The sequence below is a fragment of the Oryx dammah genome, unplaced genomic scaffold (assembly GCF_014754425.2).
Source record: "Oryx dammah isolate SB20612 unplaced genomic scaffold, SCBI_Odam_1.1 HiC_scaffold_9, whole genome shotgun sequence".
Classification (NCBI taxonomy): domain Eukaryota; kingdom Metazoa; phylum Chordata; class Mammalia; order Artiodactyla; family Bovidae; genus Oryx; species Oryx dammah.
Window position 1 is genome coordinate 42,235,288 of NW_024070193.1, and position 24,335 is coordinate 42,259,622.

Consider the following 24,335-nt stretch of genomic DNA (forward strand, 5'->3'; position numbering starts at 1 on the left):
CAAACGTAAAATGTCCCAAACCCGTTTCTGGGACGGACCTCTTGCAGTCCTCTGCAGCCTTCTCATCCCGTCCCACTGCAGCTCACAACAGGGCAAGTCCACGCACTCTAGAGTCATCAAAAGCATCAGCTCCTCTTCTGCTCATAATTTCTGACCTATCCACCAGGAAATCCTCTCCACTATGCCTTCATTTTACCCAGAATTTAACCCCTAATCCCCACCTCCACTCCAGCACCATCATTTCTCATCTGAATTATTGTTCTACTTCCTAACAGATCCCTATGCTTCTACCTTTAACAATCTGTACTTTTCATCATAGCAGCCAAAGTGATCCTGTTCATTGTAAATCAGATCATTCAGACTGAAGGCAGACCACCCAACAGCCTCTCATTTCACTTGGAGAATGGGCCTAATTCCTTACAATGACCTATTAAGGCCTTACATGCCCTGTTCCACCCCCATTAACTCCCTGAACACCTCATCTCACATTACTCTCCCTGAACTTTATTTGTTCACTGGAATTCAGCCACACCATCTTCTTGCAGGGCCTCAAACACGCCAGCTACATTCCTGCCTCAGGACCTTTGCACTTGCAATTCCTCAACCTGAGAGGCCCTTTTAACAAATATCCACATGGCTCCCACCCTCACTTCATGCAGCCCTTCTACCCAAAAGTGTATTCTGTAAGCCATTTCCTGGACACCCTACCTAAAATTGCAAGCTCTACCCTCAAAACTTCTTTGTTTTTCTTCTCAGAATTTATCTTACCTAACATGTTTTACTTAATTTATATATTTTTCATCTCCCCCATTAGAATGTAAGCTCCATGTAGGCATTTTTGTCTTTTATTTATTATACTATTGTGTCCAAACACCTAGCATACTGGCTGACACACTGAAGGTCCTCAATGAATATTTGCCAAGTGAATGAAGGAAAGGGAGTTCCATTTCAGATAGGAGAAAAGCAGAATGTCATGATGATAAGAAATAATTCATATTCCTGCAGTAAGAATAACATATTTTAAATGTATTATTTAACTTTAGAAGACAAAATCTGAAAGAAAAAAAATTTGGAACAGTAAAGCTATACGATGAAAATGCAATGTTTTTTCTGCAGTTTCTAATCATCACTTAAATTTTTTATAAATATTTTTAAAAGCTCTGAGTTTTCAAATGCTTCAAAATATTAGGATGTTATTTTGGAACAGTCAGATCATTAAAATGTACAATATAAAATCATTGTCAAAAAGTTTAAAAAAAAAAAAGTTTCAACTTGTCAGCAACCCTACAAATAAGTTAGTTTAATATCTAAAATGCTTTGAAATTGTGTGTTAAGACGTTCGTATTTAAAATGGTAAAAACAGTTTGGAAACAGTTGTGAAAGCCAACAGTTTTCAAATAATCATGTTTGAAATTCAAAGTTTTTGTTACCTCAGTGAGAAGGGGAGAGAATAAAACAAGCATTTCAAAGTCACTTATGAAGCAACATTTCCAAATTTGGGGTGAAGCAGATTGAAAACTTTCAGGGATACTTTTCATAGCCTTGTCTTTAATAGTAAAAAAACAGAAAATATGTCTTCCAATAGGAAAATAAATAAATAAATAAGGTACATAAGATGGAATATTAGAAAATAATATCAAGTGTCCTCAGCAAAGAAAGTACTTTGTTTATAATATGTAAATCATAACTCCATTTAAAATTTTTTTCTAAGACCTTGACTGTACATGCCTGTAAGGCATGCCATTTGCATGCAGGTCTATGGGATCACTGCTCCCAGCTGTGAATGGTTCTTCCCACTGGCAAGACAGACAGGAAGGGTTAGAGGAAAAGGGGGAATTTTACTTTAATTAATCTTTTGTTTTAAGATTCTGTGAAATGTGATGAGTTACCAAGCTTTTTTTGTTTCTTTAAAAAAATAAAAATTATGAAAAGGGTTTCAAATGTTTTCAGCATCAGAGGGTCTAAGATACTGCTATGAATTAAGTCTGTTCTCAGCTTTTGAAGGACTGAAAATATATTAAAATAACCAGAAATGTTATATGATCAACTCTAGAGTAACAGCACGAAGCTCAGGAGATGTACAGACAAAGGAACATTTCAGTTTGTTAGGAAGCCCTCCCAGAAGATAACTGGGCCAGTGCTTGAGTGACATATAGAGCTAGGTCAAGGTATTTGGGGCAGATTAGAGGAGCCAAGGCAGGGGAGAGGTGGCCACTTAGCTTGACTAGGGGACAGGCTCCAGACTCCACCATGGTTACTGCTCTGAAAGCTGGGTCCAAATCGGGATGAGCTTTGGAGTAAAGTAAGTAAACACCATAGCTGGCAGAATTCATTTTGGTTGAATTCCCAAATCTGTGGATTTTCTACTAAACCTCATACCTTTTCTCTGACAAAATGCCCCTGGAGTAGGACTTCCCTGGTGGTCCAGAGGCTAAGATGCTGCACTCCCAGTGCAGGGGGCCCTGGTTCAATCCCTGGTCAGGGAACTAGATCCCACTTGCTGCAACTACGAGTTCGCGTACCACGACTATGGCCGACCTGGCACAGCCAAACAAATAACAACTTAAAAAAATGCCCCGAGTGTGGCATCCTCACACAAAGCCTTCCTTCTAAAGGTGAATGCCTGCTTTATATTTAGTTTATCAAAGGAAGAGAATCCCAAATAATAGCCTTCTTAGCTTCAGCTTTTTAAATTAATTAATTTTAACTGGAAAATAATTACTTTACAATATTGTGATGTTTTTGTCACACATCAACATGAACCAGCCACAGGTACACATGTGTCCACCCATCCTGAGCTCCCCTTCCACCTCCCTCCCCACCTTATCCCTCTGGGCTGTCCCAGAGCACCAGCTTTGGGTGCCCTGCTTCATGCCCTAGAACCTGCACTGGTTATCTATTTTACACATGGTAATGTACATGTTTCGATAACATTCTCTCAAATCATCCCACCCTCGCCTTCTCCCACTGAGTTGGCTTCAGCTTTTAAACTTTTCCTACTAAACCAATATTCATGATTGTGTTTGGCCTTCTCAGTGACCTACAAGAATAGATGAGTTGGAGTATTTCCGCCTCCACTTTACAGTGAAGATCATGGGGACACATACACTCTGCCAAATGGTAACTTGGCTGGAACTCAAGTTCCCATGCCTGGTGCCTCCAGTCTAGACAGCCTCTCATTAGATCATGCCATAAAATGATAATGGTCTTTAAAAACAGAAGTAAATATCAGATGGCACATGCCATCAGTCTCAGTTCTCCCCTCTTAGCACTGACTTGACAGCAGCATCTCAGAGAATATACTGGAAAAAAGATATTCATTTCTCCATGAAATTTCTTTCAGTACCCCTTTTATCCTCACTGTTGAATAAGGTAACACTTGACCGGTTAATCCACAAAGAAGTCAAAATCCATAGGTATAAATCAGTGATTCAAAAAGACAAAAGGAGACAAGCTGGTGCTTTGCAAGCGTAAGAAAGAGGGAAGTCACTTTGATTCGATCAGGAGTTAATTTACCTTTGAGAAGAAAAAAGGGTTACATGACAGGTCACCAGCAACTGGCCTGTTGGTCTCTGCTTTGTAAATTTACTTTTGTGATTACTCACACTCATTCTCAGAAAAAAGTGCAGTGTCTTAAACTACTTTTGCCTTTATATGACTTAATGTCTCTGAACCTCAATCTCCTTATCTAAAAATGAAGACAACAATCACAATATTGAGTGATAATAATAAAAATGATCTGAAAGGCTGGCCGCAGTTCTGATACCATCCAAGTTGGAATAACAGGAAGTAGATTTATCCTCTCACCGGAAACAGTGGCTTTCAAAACACTCAACAATAAGTAATAAAGGACACTGATACCCAAGAGATGAAAAATAAACAAGGTAAGCCCTAGAATTGTCCCAGATTACTGCCTTGAGGGAGTGTTCTCTCTAAAAATATATTTAAAGGAAAAGGATCAAACTCTTTCTAAGTAATGTAGCTGCATAACAAAATGAAGCTTTAAAAATGTTTATAAGGATACAGAAAATATCCAGCAAAAAATGACATAAAATTCATAATGTCTGGCATCCAATGAAACATCACCAGGTATTCAAAAAGCATAAAAGTGTAACCTATAATGAGAAAAATCAATTGCTGAAAACCAACCCAAACATGGGACAGAAGTCAGAATTAGCAGATAAGAACATTAAAACAGTTACTATAATTCTATTCTATAAAGCTCAAAAAATTAAGTTGAAAGCTATTTTTTAAAAGATCAAAATAAAATATCCGAGGTAAACACTAAAACGTTTTAGATGTAAAGTATGCAGCCCCCTCAACCTCAACTTGACATGATCATCAGGACAGACTTTTCCTGGTGACTGCAGAACTCTAGCTCTCACCCAGGTACTCAGATACCTACTGCAGTTCGCCAATATCTGACTGCACATAATCTCCCCCGAGAACTCCATTAGATAGGTATGATTACCTCCTGTATACACTAAAGACTCATTTGAGATCTTAAAGTCACACAGTAAATGGTGGTGCCACGGCTCAAGGCTAGAGCCAGGCTCTCTCCTGCTATGCCATGGTGGTTCCATATTGGTTCCTTGGCAGCAGTAGTGTGGCAAAGGGAAAAAGACTCGTTCCTGAAGAGCAGGAGACCCAAAAACTAGTCCAGGTCAGCTTCCCTCTCACAGAGAACTTGCCAAGTCCTACCACTCTACAAACTCTGAGTCACTAGCCATCTGTAAGGAGGGGCTTTAAGCTGCTAAGTCACTTCAGTTGTGTCCGACTCTGTGCAACCCTATAGACGGCCGCCCACCAGGCATTCTCCAGGCAAGAACACTGGATTCTCCAGGCAAGAACACTGGAGTGGGTTGCCATTTCCTTCTCCAATGCATGAAAGTGAAAAGTGAAAGTGAAGTCACTAAGTTGTGTCTGACCCTCAGTGACCCCATGGACTGCAGCCTTCCAGGCTCCTCCGTCCACGGTAGTTTCCAGGCAAGAGTACGGGAGTGGGGTGCCATTGCCTTCTTGGGGGCTTTAAGCTGGACAATATTAATAACAATACTATTGGCAGCCTCCTTTTCCCAAGTCCTCATGCAATATGGGGTACCATGCTGTGAGGACTGAACTGGCTGGAACAGGGACCCTGGATTCAAACCCTGGTTCCACTACTTATTCCTGAGTGACCTTGGGCAAGTGCCTTAAGTTTTCTGTTGGCTCACCTGTAAAACGGAAGTTATGTATGGCAAAACCAATACAGTCTTGTAAAGTAAAAAAAAAAAAAAAAAAAAACAATGCTTCCTTCAGAGTTGCCCTCAGGATTTCATCAGTATAGACAAAGGTTCTTAGAACTGCATTTGCGTTTAGATGTGGCTATTGCCATGTTGCAATCTTTGCTTTAGTTATCTCACTTGATACTCTCAGCAACACTCTGAAGTAGAGACTATGGTCTCCATACAGACAAGGAAACTCAGACTTAGTAAGTCTACTTAACTTGTCCAAAGCCACACATGCCAGTTAAGGTTAAGATGGGAATTTGAACCCAGGTTTACCTGACTCTGATATCCAGGTTCTCATCCCCTGCTACACATCATCCCACTATATCAGGGATTCTCAATCTTGCCACCAGGACTTTTGGGGCCAGATAATTCCTGTCGTCCTTTTATACAGTTCATGAGGTTCTCACGACAAGAGTCTTGCCGTGCTGCAGTCCAAGAGTCAGACACGACTGGGCAACTGAACAACAACAATTCTTGTTGTGGGAGGCTGTCCCGTGCACTGTAGGAAATTTAACAACCCTTTGGCCTCTACTCACTAGGTACCAGTATCATTTCCCTCTAGTTATGACAGCTAACAATGTCCTCAGGTATTGAATGTTCCCGGGGTGGGGTGAAACTGCCCCGAGTAGAGATACAAGATGCTCCCTGAGGTCAATTTCACTCTAACATTTCTACTTCTATTAGAACTGGACCAATGACAGGAGAGCAGAAAATTTTTTTTTTTTTATTTCATCACCAAAAATAAACAAAACTAAGTAGAAACCTCCTTCTCAGGACATGCCTGCCTCATCCTTATATGGTGGCAGCTGTAAGGCACCTTTGTGCTAAAGAAGGGTGTACTCATTCAATAGACAAATAACTCCATTGCACCTTCTTCACCTTTTATCATCTTTGAAGTTGGCATGTGTCTAATCATCAATGATCTATTAAGAGGTGACAGGTGGCATCCCATCTTTCTTAAGTGCACATAAGATAATGGTACATCTTAAAGTCAACAGCACCCTAAATGTGATGATACACCATTTGCAAAATCACCATACACACAATAACCTGGAGAACACAGATTAGAAAAAGTCACCACCTCTGAGCAGAGTTGGCCCAAAGGCCACACACTGGAATGAATAAAAAGATGTCCCTTCATCCAGGCAGGCACAGGGCTTGGAGGAGAGAGCACAGACTGCATTTCAGCCCCAGGGGCATTTGTGTAACATACAACCTCACAGCAATACTTGGTGAGCCTGCTGTCCCTCATGATTCACTGACTACTTCTGCACAACTCTAGGGGCTATGAATGAATATATCATCGAAGACCACTGGATGTTATACATGGCTTCTCAAATCCAGAAATAATTTCGAGTTGCAATTTCTTGAAATGGTTTTTCACTTTTTTTTCAAACCCCAACAAAGCAGGTTGTTTTACAGACTGAGAATGGCAACCAATTACCTGCAACTCAAAAGCGAATGACTGAACACCCACAATATGATATTCTTTATGTTAAAAAAAAAAGGGAAAGGCTCCCTCAACAGGAGACAAATGTAGCGAAAAGTCTATTAATATTGTTTCCCAAAAGAAGAATGAGTTAATATAAAACTGAGAAGGACAGCAGCCATACATCTTTCTCTGTCTTCATAATATACAACCGCCTTGCAAATTGATGTGATTACTTGTGAGGTCAAAGTTCCTCTATTTTTTTCCTTCTTGGAAGCTGTGTGTGCCTTAATGTGCTTTAAATGTGCAATAAAAATATAATGAAAAACATACATTTATTCAGTGTGGCTGCTACAACATACGCTATAAAGCCCAGATCCTATAAAGTTGAATTTTACGGCATTTCTTAAACCTGCTCCTTCATCTTGGAGCTGCCCTACTACACTAGTCAGAATTGAGTGGTTCTCTCTCCCACCTGCAGCTCCCAAGAAAATGACTGAGCTAGAACATGGAGTTTCCATTCCTGCTTCCTTTTATTCCTTTTTTCCCTTCCAGTATCACCCTCACATTGTTTCCTAACTGTCCTCATCTTCCCAGTGTCTCCCACCATATTTCATCATGAAGACATGCATGCTGGCAATGGCTCGTCAGAAAACCCAAAACAGACAACCTCTAGCCAAAACCACCATTTTTTCCATTCATTTTTCTTGGCCACACCATGTGGCGTGGGAGATCTTAGTTCCCCAAAAAGGAATCGAATCTGTGACCCCTACACTGGAAGTGGACAGAGTATTAACCACTTGACTACCAGGGAAGTCCCTCAAAGCACCTTTTATACTAATGTGTTAAACAGTATAGTTAGATCAGGGTTCATGAAACTACAGCCCTCCTCTATTTTTACAAATAAAGTTTTATTGGCACACAGCCTTGTTCTTTGTTTAGGTATTACTGAAACCTAATGCTCTCTATACCTAGCACACTCTCATGCTACAAAGGCAGAGTATAGGAGTCGAAACAGAGACTGTATAGACCAAAAAGCCAAAAACATTTACTATCTAGCCCTTTACAGGAAAAATTTGCCAACACCTGGGTCAGAGCCAGGTCTCCAGAGCTAAAAGGTCCAGGTTCATATTCCAGCTCTCTGCTTTACAGCTCTGAGCGCCTGGGTAACCTAATTACCCTATCTGTACTGCAATTTCCTCTGAGTCAGACAGGGATAATAAAAAGAGCCTACATCATGGGATTTTGAAAATGCACAGCACTTACTACAGTTTTTGGCATGCACTGAGGCAAGAACTCAAGAGTTGGGTGTTGTTATCTTGCCAACCTGCATCCTCTGCTCTCTAGCATTTCCCTGCTTTAGTTCCCCAAATGACAGAAAAGTCTGTCTACTGCTCCAGTTCTTCCCTTCCTAACCTTTGTCTTCTCAACCCACTGCCTCATCCCACACCTTCAGCAACCCCACAGGACTTCTTAGCTTTGCGTGCAAGACCCTCCATATACCCAAATCCTCCCACTTCCAGAATCTCTATTTCTTCCTACTTTTCAGTGGCTTCTGATACTGCAGACCACATTCCTCTTGGGGATGGCCTTCCTCCCTGGGAATATCCATCAAAGGTCATGGTATGACTGTTGCAGTCACTCTAGGTTCTCATGCTCTAGAGAAACACAGTTCTTCTCCCTGAACTTAACCCCTCATGAAGCTGTTATTAGACAGCACATTGTTACAATGACCACATCCTACCCACACAGAGCGAGCCTTGCAGGTCCTCAGTCTTCACTCTAGCATCTGCCTAATGACATGAGGATCTATTACCAAGACCCACTGAGGACTAAAGACAACTTTGCTTCCTTGAAAACAATCACCATAGTTTGGGTTCCCCCAAAAAAAGCAGCCCCTGATACAAGACTGGAAAAATGTAACTAGTTTATTTGGGAAGTAAGGCTCAGATGGTAAAGTGTCTATCTACAGTGCGAGAGACCCAGGTTCAATCCCTGGTTGGGAAGATCCCCTGGAGAAGGAAATGGCAATCCACTCCAATATATTGCCTGGAAAATCCCATGGACAGAGGAGCCTGGAAGGCTATAGTCCATGGGGTCGCAAAGAGTCGGACACGACTGAGCGATTTCACAATCTTGGGAAAGATTGGAAGAGGAGAGGGAAGTAAAGCAGAGAGGGAGAAAAGAAACAAGAGAAGGTGTGTAATCAGGAAACTTAAGAGGGTGGCAACACAGGCTAAATTCTGATAGGGATCTGTCAGAGATAGAACTCAGGACAGGTGTCTCCAAGTCATCCCTTGAGGGTAAGGAAGCACCCTTTGAGGCTCTGTCCACCACTTCTGATGAGTCATTGGTTGAGGGATGCTTCCTAAGGTGGTAATTATCTGGCCCTCTTAGCCTGCAAGGCATGCACGGATGTCAAGTGGAAGCGAGACCAGAGTGCACTGAAACGGTGAAGAGGCAAGGGGATGGGGCACCTCCAGCATCAGAAACAACACTGCGTCTAATTAATTACTGCATCAAATGAACTGCCCCCAACAGGAAGGAGAGGATGGATTTAGGGTGAGGGGAGACTTCAATTTTACCTAGGAACTAAAATATGCTTGTTAAATAAAGCTGCCATGTGGCCATGAGAAAACACTCACCTTAACCAAAGGCAACGGGGAGTATTAGGATTTGGAAAAAAGAGTATTTATTCTTCTGATAGGATTGCTCGGGATGTTTGAAATAAGAGAAGCCCTCTACTGTCAAGGTATTATTAATGTTACTAGACTGTCAGTCAAGCTCTGTTTTCATTTCATTTGTCCTAGAAGAAAATGTCCCCTTCCTCTGCACCTAAGATGTATCATTTTGCCTCACTAGTACTACAGAGCACAGAAGGACTTCCTTATGACATATCAAGAAGTTTTTATACTTTTATTTTCCTTTACATAAACACAGCTGACACGGGAGTTTTAAGTTTGGTCTATATTTGACAATGCAGTAAGTGACAGACAAAGATATTTTTACATTAAGCATCCATTTCCAATGCATTCATTTTTGTAGCCATTTATGTTCAGGCACTCATTTCATCAACAACTAGTATTTTTAATATTTATTGTATTGTTTGTTAAAGGCAGAAGGAAGATGTTAAATAATTAACAACCCCAAATCTCTGCCTTTAGAGAGTTTAAAATATTGATATAATCACACTGCAGAGAACATCTGTCATTCTGGGTCTGCCCAGCATCCTCCCCTCCTTTTGGGGATAGTGCCCTGATCTCAGCACATATAGCCCAGCTCCTAGTTCAATGTTGAGTCCTCTGACCCAGGCTAGTCCATCAGCTCACTGATGACTCTAAGACACAGTGATTGGTCCAGAAGTGACCACATGATCAAGTTATCTTATCAGAGTGAACTCCAGGGTTTGTATGGAACCTTCCAGGAAGAGGTGCTTCCTCCTTTTCCTATTGAATTTGAGCCAAAAACAACTTGGGCTGGAGCTCCTGCAGTAATTTAGCTTCCATGAGAAGAGAAGCAATCAAAGAATGCAGCTAAAACAGAGGAAGTGGAGCTGAAAGCTTAATGACTGGGGACAAAGTTTTGATACCTCTGGACCAAACTTTCACCTCTCTCTGGACATGTTCAAATCCCTTATGATTATACAGTGGAAGTGAGAAATAGATTTAAGGGCCAAGATATGATAGATAGAGTGCCTGATGAACTATGGAATGAGGTTCGTGACATTGTACAGGAGACAGGGATCAAGACCATCCCCACGGAAAAGAAATGCAAAAAAGCAAAATGGCTGTCTGGGAAGGCCTTACAAATAGCTGTGAAAAGAAGAGAAGCGAAAGCAAAGGAGAAAAGGAAAGATATAAGCATCTGAATGCAGAGTTCCAAAGAACAGCAAGAAGAGATAAGAAAGCCTTCTTCAGCGATCAATGCAAAGAAATAGAGGAAAACAACAGAATGGGAAAGACTAGAGATCTCTTTTAGAAAATCAGAGATACCAAGGGAACATTTCATGCAAAGATGGGCTCGATAAAGGACAGAAATGGTCTGGACCTAACAGAAGCAGAAGATACTAAGAAGAGGTGGCAAGAATACACAGAAGAACTGTACAAAATAGATCTTCACGACCCAGATAATCATGATGATGTGATCACTACTCTAGAGCCAGACATCTTGGAATGTGAAGTCAAGTGGGCCTTAGAAAGCATCAGTACGAACAAAGCTAGTGGAGGTGATGGAATTCCAGTTGAGCTGTTTCAAATCCTGAAAGATGATGCTGTGAAAGTGCTGCACTCAATATGCCAGCAAATTTGGAAAACTCAGCAGTGGCCACAGGACTGGACAAGGTCAGTTTGCATTCCAATCCCAAAGAAAGGCAATGCCAAAGACTGCTCAAACTACCACACAATTGCACTCATCTCACATGCTAGTAAAGTAATGCTCAAAATTCTCCAAGCCAGGCTTCAGCAATACGTGAACCGTGAACTCCCTGATGTTCAAGCTGGTTTTAGAAAAGGCAGAGGAACCAGAGATCAAATTGCCAACATCTGCTGGATCATGGAAAAAGCAAGAGAGTTCCAGAAAAACATCTATTTCTGCTTTATTGACTAAACCACAGCCTTTGACTGTGTGGATCACAATAAACTGTGGAAAATTCTGAGAGAGATGGGAATACCAGACCACCTAACCTGCCTCTTGAGAAATCTGTATGCAGGTCAGGAAGCAACAGTTAGAACTGGACATGGAACAACAGACTGGTTCCAAATAGGAAAAGGAGTACGTCAAGGCTGTATATTGTCAGCCTGCTTATTTAACTTCTATGCAGAGTACATCATGAGAAATGCTGGACTGGAAGAAACACAAGCTGGTATCAAGATTGCTGGGAGAAATATCAATAACTCAGATGTGCAGATGACACCACCTTTATGGCAGAAAGTGAAGAGGAGCTAAGAAGCCTCTTGATGAAAGTGAAAGAGGAGAGCAAAAAAGTTGGCCTAAAGCTCAACATTCAGAAAACGAAGATCATGGCATCCGGTCCCATCACTTCATGGCAAATAGATGGGGAAACAGTGGAAACAGTGTCAGACTTTATTTTGGGGGACTCCAAAATCAGTGCAGATGGTGATTGCAGCCAGGAAATTAAAAGACGCTTATTCCTTGGAAGAAAAGTTATGACCAACCTAGATAGTATATTCAAAAGCAGAGACATTACTTTGCCGACTAAGGTCCGTCTAGTCAAGGCTATGGTTTTTCCTGTGGTCATGCATGGATGTGAGAGTTGGACTGTGAAGAAGGCTGAGTGCCGAAGAATTGATGCTTTTGAACTGTGGTGTTGGAGAAGACTCTTGAGAGTCCCTTGGACTGCAAGGAGATCCCACCAGTCCATTCTGAAGGAGATCAGCCCTGGGATTTCTTTGGAAGGAATGATGCTAAAGCTGAAGCTCCAGTACTTTGGCCACCTCATGCGAAGAGTTGACTCATTGGAAAAGACTCTGATGCTGGGAGGGATTGGGTGCAGGAGGAGAAGGGGACGACAGAGGATGAGATGGCTGGATGGCATCACAGACTCGATGGACGTGAGTCTGAGTGAACTCCGGGAGTTGGTGATGGACACGGAGGCCTGGCGTGCTGCAATTCATGGGGTCACAAAGAGTCGGACACGACTGAGCGACTGAACTGAACTGAACTGGACATGTTGGTGATAGCACCTAACAAGGTCCCTTTTATGGTTAGGCCAGTTGAGGTTTCACCCACCCAAAGTGAAAGAAAATGACTTTTTCTGATGAGGAATATTTCACATGCCCCTTAATTCCACAAGACAACAATGCAATGTGGCCACTGAGAAATTAAATGTTTCTTTAGGATGTCAAGACAGAAATATAGAGCATACAACCACAGACGTATGAGTCTTGATCTTGATTTTCACTGGTCAGACCCCATCCAGCATGCTCACAAATTCAAGCTACGTTATCAGATAAAAGGAAGACACTCAGGAGGAAGAGCAGAATGAGGTTCTTTCTGAAAACCACATCATGAGAAAGATTGAAATACTTGAGACATCTATCAGAGAGGGGAAAAAAGGGCAGAAATCATAATTTCACAGTTATGACTATAAAATTTTATATTTGTATCATTACTTGACTTGTGTGAATGACTGGGACATTATAAGGACTACCAAATCAGTTAGGTCCTCCTGGTAAATGTGCTTCAAGGCAGTCTTTGGCTTTTGACTTTGGCTGAGGGGCTGAAAAATCTAAAGGCAGAATACATCAACACTGACACAGCACTACCTGGTCTCATTTGTCACCAAAGGTAACTGAGCAGAAGCAGTTCTCATGTTGGAAGAGCCAGACACAACCTGAAACTTAAAAGACACTCTAATGTAACGCAGGTGCCTGATCAATGCGTTCACCACCCTGCCCACGCTCTTCAATCTTAGGTAAATAAACAGCATTCAGGAATTTACTTAACAAATATTGAGCATAGTACCTTGTATAGGTAAACTGTAGTTGATGGGTATATAATGCAGCAGATAGAATTTATGCCCTTCAAGAACTTCTCAATCAGTGTAGGTGATGTTGCCTACGTGACAGAAGCACAATGGTAGATCAGAGAAGGTATCTAGAAAATAGTGGAGTCCCTAATGACAACATCAACTCCTCTTTTTTCCCCTCTTGACAAATGTTACTAACCATGACAGTGTTTCCCACTGAACCTCAGAATCCTTCTCAATGCAGCCTTTATTAACCAACCAGATTTCACTTCTGAGATGAAATCTACTCGCCATACCTGAGTTGGAGTTTATGGGGAGAAGAGACGGATGCCTACCACAGAGATCTCTGGTACTGAAAGAATAGTGAGAATGTCTCTACATAGAGATTTGAGTAACATGCTCACCATACACGAGAAAAAAATATGAGCCACGACTAAGGTGAAAGAGTAGTACAGACTGGCCGAAGTCTCAGAGTGGAGATGAAGTTAGAAGGAAGATTGAGACCTCAGATGCTACACTAGCAACTGGAAGTTATTTGGAGGATAAAAAGAACCATCAAAAATACAAGAGACGTGAGATATTTGATAAATATCACTGGCTGAACTCTAGGAAGAACAAGAACAGGAAGGGTCAAAAAAACAAAGTAAAATACAGAGACATGAGTGAAAAAGTCAAAGCATACAGAGGAGAGAGTAAGATGGTCTGACAACAACAGCATTAAAAAAAAAAAATTGTATTAGAAGGATTTCCAAGAGAAGAAATAGGAATAATGGTGTATAATAATCCTGACAAGTGGGAGGATGCAGAAGGAAGAAAAGGAGACTGTGACTACAGATTTTGAGTTTGAGTGAATTAAGAGGATACGGCATCATTAGCTAAGATACAGAAGCCTGACCCCCTTTAGAGAATGCTGAGCACTAACGTACAGCAGGACATCCTGCTGAGATTTCCAGGTAGAAGTTGAGAATACAAGTATGGAACCTGAAAGGAAACAGGGGGTGGAGGTAAGAAGGCGAGAGCGGGTGGTGTACATGAGGTAGGATGGCCAAAGGACTATGGAAAGAAAGCCTAGTTTTATACATCTGCGTCTCTTTTGCTGTCTCACATACAGGCAAAACCAATACAGTATTGTAAAGTAAAAAATTAAAATAAAGTAAAAGGAAAGCCTAGTTTTAGGAGGCAGCCTGAAGGAAGAGTCATGTAAAGAAACCAAAATGGAACACGTTGTTTTTTAAGATAATAACTCCTATCCAGCACTGCTGCTGCTGCTGCTGCTGCTAAGTCACTTCAGTCGTGTCCGACTCTATGCAACCCCACAGACGACACTACAGATCATTTTTAATCAAATAGGATTTTTTTTTATTTTCAACAAAGCAAGCCCCTTTAGCAGCCTTGCTCTGGCAATTGGTGTGATCACCTAGAGGCCACAATCAGAACCACTCACTCCCTGGACCTGTGGCCGTTCAGGTGGAGAGAGCTGTGCACAAAGCCGTGAAGAGAAGCTTTTAGCTGCAGACTCAGGTCTGAGGAAATAGGCCTCCCAGGGTCGAATGAAGAGAAGCATCCACCAGTGTGGCCCAAAGACATTACAGAGCCCCACCAGAGTCAGGCTTTGGTTCCACCCTAGAGATTACTATAGGGATTACTACAGAAGTGAATGAAACTCAGGCCTTTCAAACCCAGCACTTGATAACACTTGAAAATGTTAGCAAAAATATGACGGAGGAAACAATTTGTCTATCCAAGGGCAAGGATAATTGGAAAAAGCTAACCAGGTATATGGCACTCCTTTGACTTTCAAGGGACCTGTACTAGGCCTGTTACTACGATATCTGGATGGGCGAGTAGGTAGGTGGAAGGGTGGATGGAAGCATATATTTGTTAATGACAGTGATGTGGAATAGCTGTTAACATATTGAAGGAAGCTATCTTTTCCCTCTCTCTGCCAGCTAAAGAAGATACTGGTTTAATTGAACTAAGTCAGAAAGAGAAAGACAAGTACCATATGATATCCCTTATATGTGGAATCTAAAATATGACACAAATGAACAGAAACAGACTCACAGACATAGAGGACAGACCTGTGGTTGCTAAGTGGGAGGGGCTGTGGACAGATGGAACGGGAGGATGGGATTAGCAGACGTAAGCTGTTACATACAGAATGGATGCACAACAAAGTCCTACTGCATAGCACAGAGAGAAGGAAACGGCAACCCACTCCAGTGTTCTTGCCTGGGAAATCCCATGGACAGAGAAACCTGGCAGGCTGCAGTTCATGGGTTCACAAAAAGAGTTGGACACAACTTGGCAACTAAAAGGGAATTATATTCAATATCCTGTGATAAGCCATAATGGAAAAGAATATACATATAAATGCATATATATGCATAACTGAATCACCTTGCGAACAGCAAAACTTAACACAACATTGTAAATCAACAATATTTCAACTTAAAAAATAAGATACTGGTTTAGTTCTTTCTCTTTCTACAACCTACATAAAGGATACAGACCTCCTTTTCAATTTTTGGAAAAAGGGACAAAAATAAAACAACAAAAACGTGCCTGCCGATTCCCATGAAGAAAAGATCGCGAGTTAATGATACACCACACCACTCCTCTCCCAGCCCCTGGCTCTTTGGCATGGTATGTGGTGGGGACAGAACATTGAAAATGAGGACAAGAGCCCTTCCTGGGCACAGGAGTCAACAGTTCCAAAATGCTGCTGACTTAGGGGCCAGGAAACAGCAGGGGCCTCGATGCCTACCACAGAGAGATCAGAACTCCAGCTTGGACTGAGCTTTCCTGAATGTAGTATGTGGCAAAAGCAACTAGTCTTCACCACAATTTCATGGGCTCTCTGGCATTCCCAGACATCTTTTGAACTTAGGATTTGGACCATGTGACTAGTCCTTGTCAAAGAACTATAAATGGAGAGGCATAGACCCCTTCTGGACCAATGCACGTAAGAGCTGGTGTGATTTTTCCAGCTCTCTCTTCTCTCTCTGGAGGCCTATAAATCATTTGTTGCAGATATCAGAGTGAAGAAGATGGACGAGGCTGCCAGAGTGAGAGATCCACCTATGATGTGTTACACCCGTGAGAGGTAGGGGCTTACTTGTTCCTGTAGGATACTGAGCATTGTTCTGACTACCATCTAACACCACTCTGACCATGAACTACATGGGTCACGAGCTCATTCCAGTTACTATAGTGAAACTAAATAAATGCCTTTCCTAAGTCCTCACATTCACTGTCACACTGCCTCACTTCCCAATTTATTGCCTCTAAAATACACATTCACACACTATTTTGCTGTTAGATGCACATATCGAAAAGATAGACACTTTTAATACAAATACAAGGCAGAAAATATGAAGAAAAAAATTAGCATCCATATCTATCCAAATCAACCATTGTTTGTTTTTTCTTACCCACACTGTACCAGATGAAAATATACTCCAAACATGCTTTTCATTGCAACAAAACACGAAAGTAATAACAGGAGACACAATTGATATTACTTGTATGTATGAATAGGAAACTGGCATTAAAGTTTAGTATTCTGTTTTCAAGATAGCCCATTTAATTCAAGGAACACTTACAGAGGTGGCTTGGACGATGAATCATTTTTATTTATTTCAGTTATTTCAGGGGTAAATTTAAACTACTCTCTCATTTTTTCTATTAAAAAAGGATATGGAAAAAAATGACAAAGCTTAATTTCTTTCAACCCTCTAGCATAAGTATTTTGGACAATAAGAAACAAAGAAAAAAGGAGGAAAGGTAAAAAATGAAAAAGCTTTTGGCTATTATATTGTTACAATTTATCAATAGTGCCCCATAAAATTTTTATGCGACATCTCAAGATGTAATTTTAAAGTCATAAGTTTAAAATAAAACTGTACCTCTAGTTCCCTTCTAATCAGTCTATTTGTGAAGCTCTAGCAAATATTATATCCTAAATTCTGAAAGAAAATACAAGGTAGGCTCATAGGAAAAAGATCAAAAAAATAAAAAAAATTTTTTCTTTTAAGATATTAGTTTATTTTATATAAATAATATTACATATTATATTTATTATTTTTATTTTAAACAGTATCATTACTTACTAAATCATTCTAAAGATCCGTAGAAAGATGGTAAAGTCTCTCTCATTCTAATTTAAAGTATTATAAAAGTCAGAAATATTTTTCAGTTTCTTCCACTGACCCATCTGTCCAAACTTTCATTCCATCCATCCATCCCACCATCCATCCATCCATCCCACCATCCATCCATCCACCACCCATCCATCCCACCATCCATCTATTCATCTCCCATCCATCCTCCCATCCATCCACCATTTATTCATCCCTCCATTCATCCCCCAATCCATGCATCCATTCATTGCACTCACCAGATGTTCAATTGGTCTATGAAACACAAAGCGCTAACCGCAAAGAACTTGGTAAACCATCATATAAGTAACTCCAGAGCAGGGCTGGTGAATATATGACATAGGAGAAAACCAAAAAGTAGTGAGAGATGGAAGACAAGAGCAACTCCACAGTAGAGATGGAAACATCTTCATGAAGGAGAAAGTCAAAGGTGGAAATAAAGGCAAAGCAGCATGTCGTTCAAGGCCTTACAGATGAGGCTAAATTGGAAAGCAGTACCATTAACAAATAATTATCCATCTCAAGGAGTTTACTAGGTGCCAATGAAACATACACCAGTCTACAAACCACTCCTGGAACATTCTACCATTTACTAAAAAATTTTTAAAAAGTAGAATGCAGAACAAGGTGGCAGGTTTTCTTAACTTTGCTAAGCAGGAAGTTCCACAAAGCCTTTCCGAGTGGGGCCTACAATCAAAATGTCATCAGATTGCCTCCTCCTGCTTTTCCAATCTCTCAGGGAAATTGCTGTTCCAAAAAAAACACGCCATAGCAGAACATTTTGACATTACTTCCATGCCGCTGTCCAAAAAGGTGGCATTTGGTTAATGTCAGCATTCAGGTGTCATTCACATCAGACGCTGTGATTTTTTTTTTTTCCCCCAACTTAGGGTCTTACTTTTCTAATGACAACTAAGGTTATCGCCACCCCTTCCCCCTGCCAAAGAAAAACAAAAGACTCAAAATACCTTTGGTTATATAAAAAGTAATTGAGCAATATCTCTGGGGCCTGCTCATGTGGGTTGATGTTTTGGAAAATACCGCATTACTGGTGAAGCAGCCCGACTTTTGTCTTCTGTTTCCCACTTCTCTAAACTCCATGGAGACTCTGAGCTGGGAATTCTCTGCACAGGAGAGGTAGCCTCCTCTGCTGTTTACCCATCAGCTGCACCACTATTTAATCAAGGGAGCTAATCAACTGTGGAGTTCATAATGGTTGTCAGTCACATTTCCTGTGTTATGACTGATGAGTCTAACTGTGGACTTAATGCCTTTGTTCAAAATTAGATGACAATAGAATAGAGATTAATTCCTTTTTTTTCAAAGCTGCATTATGGCAGCTAATGAAAGCAGTTCCCTCATCACAAGGGTACAACACTGGTGGTACTGGAGATGAATTTACACTATTTTCATCTTAATAACTACACATGTTTAAATATACATGATGTGAACTTTCTGCTTATTATGATTGATACTGTTTTTTCATAAAGGTTAGTGATTTTTTTCTTTTGTAAAAATCTAAATAAAAATGAATCTGTGTATGACTGTATGTGTGCATGTGTGCAGAATAAATAAATCTCAATCCAACTCTTCTCCTACAAAAAACCAAAAGCATTTACTGAGTCACCTTTTTGCTATCTCTCTCTTTTATACCTCTCCAGCCCATTTTCTCCCTTAAAATACGATGCAGATTATTCATAGACAACTGCCTGGTGCAACTGTCCCCATGCCTGCCTTAAGACACAATATGAAAACAAGTGAAGCTTCTCTCCGAGAGCTGGTCTAATCTAACTGCTGAATCCTGAACCCACCAGGCACTTGCTTCATTTGCAGTGTCTTCTATATTCCCTTCTAGTTTCCCTTTTTTTAAAAAATTAGTTAACACTGCTTCTTAGTAATAATCTCAAAAGACTGTCTTGATAGATTGCAACCACTGAAGATTTTCTCCACAAAGAAATGTATTTGAAATGTTGAGCAGGTGGAGGAGATGGAGGGGGCGCTGCGGGTGGGAGGGTTCTGTGGAGGAGTCTGTGGCAGTTATTACAGGAAAAACTAAGAAGACTAAAAACGTTTATTTCAATTCAATGGGGAAAGAGTTGGTTTTTTTTTTAATTATTAAGTTCTTAAGACAACAAAATCACATCACACTATAAAACTGAGCAAAATGCAGAAGGATCTTCTGCATAATAATAAGTAAACTTATTATCTTGATTTTTTAAAACCTTCCCTTAGCCCCTAGAAACAATTATCTCCTGGGATTATAGAAATATCAACAATTATCCTTTTCTATAAATCCCCTTTCCATTTGCTTTACTTAAATTTTTTAGGCTGCACTAAAAACTATTGAAAAAGAGGGTCTCTGTTCTTTGGAGAATAAGTGTGAAATGGCTTAATCTTCTCTAAGAATTGCCACCAACTATCCTGCTCAGCTGGTAAAGAATCAGCCTGCAATGCAGGAGACCCAGGTTCTATTTCTGGGTCAGGAAGTTCCCCTGGAGAAAGGATAGGCTATTCACCCCAATATTCTTGGGCTTTCCTGGTGACTCAGACAGTAAAGAATCTGCCTGCAATATGGGACACCTGGGTTCAATCCCTGGGTCAGGAAGATTCCCTGGAAAAGGAAATAGCAACCTACTCTAGTATTCTTGCCTAGAGAATCCTCATTGACACAGGAGCCTCGTGGGCCACAGTCCACCAGGTTGCAGAGAATCAGACGCAACTGAGTGACTAAGCACAGCACATAGTCCTCTGTAGAACTGTTGTTGCTGCCAGGGTAGACATCTCCCTCCTGACATCGTCTGATAGTGTAACTGTGGTCACCTGTGGTTATTAGACCAGTCTCAAGTTGGGCCTTTGTTTCAAAGCATCAATTTCATATTCACTCCAAAGTAGCCTCTTTCCTTCCCTCCCCTGCACAGGCTACAGTGGCGACTCATCCCAGAGACCAGGTTGTGGGGTTGGGGGGAAGACAGTGCCTGCAGTCTCTTTCCCAGCCCTGCTTTCCTTGTGAATGGTGATGAGATGGAGAGGAAGAATCAGACATCATTTGTGCCTGGTCGTAACCACTGATCTACTTCTTAGCCTACAGATTTCAGGACTGTGAGTGGAGGCTCTAAGAGTCCTTCTGTCCAGGATGGCTCTCCGCTCCCTGAACAACAAGCAAAGCCTCAACTTCTCAGCAGAACATTTAAGACTCTTCACAATCAGATTCAAAACTCCTGTTTCAACCTCATTTCCTGTCATTTGGTTCCAGCTCTATGAAACCTTGATCAGTTTGCCCAGGCTTATCCACTGGCTTCTCCTTTCCTCAAATTAGATTGCCCTTTCCCCTCTTTTCAACCTCTCTAAATTCTTATTTATCTACAAGTCTTGAGAGGCTTCCAGACAGGTGGGGGCCTGGGGATATGCCTGATTCACCAAGTTCCCTGGAATGCTGAAACAGAGGACTCCATATAACCACAAGATTCAAAACCAAAAGAACACTGAAAATCTCTAAACTTTCTTTTATAAGTCATCTAGACATATAGCTGGTATTTTCCCTCAGCTTTCAGTTCTTTTTATAATGCGGTTACAATTCTTGTATAACTAAAAGTCAATTTAAAAATAACAATAAGCCATATAAAAAAGCCATCAAAAAAACATTTAAAATTTCTTTCACAAGTCCCATCATGACTCCCATGTAAATGATGCTGTTTTCTTAAAACAAATAAATTATAAAAATGATCCAGCAAAATAAAAACCTTGATTGTTTCACTGAATGTTAATTCCTTGAGGAAACACACACACATACACACTGTGGAATTTCATTAAGACAGCTTTTATACATTGTCACACATATAGGTCTATAAGAGAATAACACAAAGTGATGCTTCACATCAAAAACAACAAAATGCAATAATCAGATAATGTTAAAACACAATATTCTCTGTGCCAAAGAATAAAATCTGTAGAAAAGATTTTTAACTTTGTATCTATAAATCAATTTTTTTCAGGAGGGAAAAGACTTATAATTAGTTATCTGGAATAGAATTTTCTTCTGTGCTATTTATCTCCTCTCCTCTCTCCAATACACTGTGTGTATGGGAATAATCTAAAAGTTTAGGGAAAATATTGGCTTTAAGTGAAGTAAAATACTTCTTTTCTGAAATGAACTTTGTTTGAGGTTTCATTATGCTATCTATGTTCAGGAGAAGAGACACAAACTGAAAATTCATTTGGGTTTTCCCTTCCTTGGATGTTTTAACAAAATTTCCATAATGTATACCAGGGTGGCAGCTAAGCCGGAGCTGGGGGAAAGTCAGTGTATGGGGTGGATAACAGACTGCCTTCACCCCACCAAACCTTCATCAGAGTGGGACTCCAGGTTCCAAGGAAGGCAGCTCCAGGCTGGCAAACCTAGACAAATCTCTGTTCACCAGCACTCAGATCTTCCTTGCTGAGAATCGAGCAAATACAGTGCAATTTCTTCCATCAAAGCCAAAACCACCATAGATTCTTAAAGTTTAATTTTGGAATTGAGACAGAGTCTTTAGGGAAACATAATGGCTGATCTATATGAAGCAAGTGAATGCTGAAAAGTAAACACTGGCTTCGGGAAAATGACATCACAGACCTATCTTTACTACCATCCAAGGTGTGGATGTGATCCATTGGGTCTTCATTCAGATGGTCACAGAACAAGAGCTCAAAATCTGTTGTAAGAAACTAGACCTTGCATCACCTTGCATGGGTCAGAGTGGCCATCACCAAAAAGTCTGCAAACAACAAATGCTGCACCGAGCATAGAGAAAAGGGAGCTCGCCTACATTGCTGCTGGAAATGTAAACTGCTGCAGTCACTATGGAGAACAGTATGGAGGTTCCTTAAAAAACTAAAACTAGAACATGATCCAGCAATCCCACTCCTGGGCCTATATCCAGAAAAGATGAAAACTCTAATCCAAAAAGATATATGTACCCCAATATTCACTTAACTATTTACAATAGTTAAGCTATGGGAGTAACTTAACTGTCCATTAACAGATAAATATATAAAGATGTGGCATATATATACAATGGAGTATTACTCAGTTATAACAAAGAATGAAATAATGCCATTTGCAATATAGATGGACCTAGAGATTATCATGGTGATTAAAGTGAGTCAGACAAAGACAAATATCATATGATATCACTCATATGTGGAATCTAATTCTTTAAATGATATAAGTAAGTTTATTTACAGAACAGAAATAGGCTCACAGATTTCAAAAACAAACTTATGATTACCAAAGCAGAAATGTGGAGGGGGGGATAAATTAGGAGTTCAAGATTAACATACACCTGTTCTGTGTTATGCTGTGCTTAGTCGCTCAGTCATGTCCTATCCTTTGCAACCCCGTAGAGTGTAGCCCACCAGGCTCCTCTATCCATGGGGATTCTCCAGGCAAGCATACTGGAGTGGGTTGCCATTTCCTTTTTCAGGGGATCTTCTTGGACCCAGGGATTGGACCCAGGTCTGCTGCACTGCAGGCTGATTCTTTACCAGATGAGCTACCAAGGAAGCCCTAACACACACATACAATTATCTAAAATGGGTAACCAACAAGGTTCTACTGTACAGCACAGGAAACTCTACTCAATATACTATAACAACCTACATGGAAAAAATAATCTGAAAAAGAATGAATACCTATATAACTGAATTGCTACACTGTGCACCTGAAACTAACGCAATGCTATACATCAGCTGTGTGTTCAGTTGCTCGGTCGTGTCTGACTCTTTGAAGCCCCATGGACCATAGCCTGCCAGGCTCCTCTGACCACGGAATTTTCCAAGCACGAATAGTGAAGTGGGTTGCCATTTCCTACTCCCGGGGATCTTCCCAATCCAAGGATCAAACCTGTGTCTCTTACATCTCCTGCACTGGCAGGTGGATTCTTTACCACTAGTATCACCTACTATACATCAATAATTTTTTATTTTAAAAAATTAAAAAATAAAGGAAGATATTATACCTGGAATTGTAGGGGTTCTCCCTTACTCCAGAGATATCTCAGATAATCTCTTGAAAGTGTGAATTCTGTTGACACATTGCTCACGTTGATAAGTGGCTATTATGAGAAATAGGAAAGACAACAGACACAGCCTTTTTTCCTCTGATGGGAATTTGGTGGCTAAGTGGTGGCACCGTGTAGTTCACACTGAGGGTCTGGGCATCACTGTGCAGAGCAGACATACCAGCTCTGACAGTAATTAACCACTTACTAAACTGAGGGAAATCCCTGCTTCTGTTGGCCTACATTGTTCAACTGTAAAGTCATACCAGATGAGAATTAGGGGCTTTCAAAACTTTTAAAATGAGTTAAGAAATCTTTTCTGATGTGAAATCTTCAGCAAAGATTTCATAACATAAATGGGGCAAAGGTTACATTACTCCAGTTGAAGAGAAGAGGTAGATCAGAGGCCAAGTCATCACAAGGAGATCCTAGAGATCTAAGAACCATGCTTGGAAGTAGCCTGGGCTTTGGTAGATGACATGTGAAAAATCTCACCTGCCCCAACACCCAATATCAAGGTTCTGCAAACCTCAGCCCTTGGGTTAAATCCAACCCACTACTGGCACAGAAGAAACAGACCTCAGCTTAATAAAAGCCATATATAACAAACCTACAGCTAACATCGTACTCAGTGGTGAAAAGCTCAAAGCATTTCATCTAAGATCAGGAACAAGACAAGGATGCCCACTCTCATCACTTATTCAACATAGCTTTGGAAGTCCTAGCTACAGCAATCAGAGGAGAAAAATAAGTAAAGCCAACCTAAATTGGAAAAGAAGAGTTAAACTTTCATAGTTTGAGGATGACATGATATTATACATTGAAGATTCTAAAGATGCTGCCAGAAAACTACCAGAGCTCATCAATGAATTTGGTAAAGTTGCAGGTTACAAAATTAACACACAGAAATCTGCTGCATTTCTATACACTGACAATGAAAGATCAGAAAGA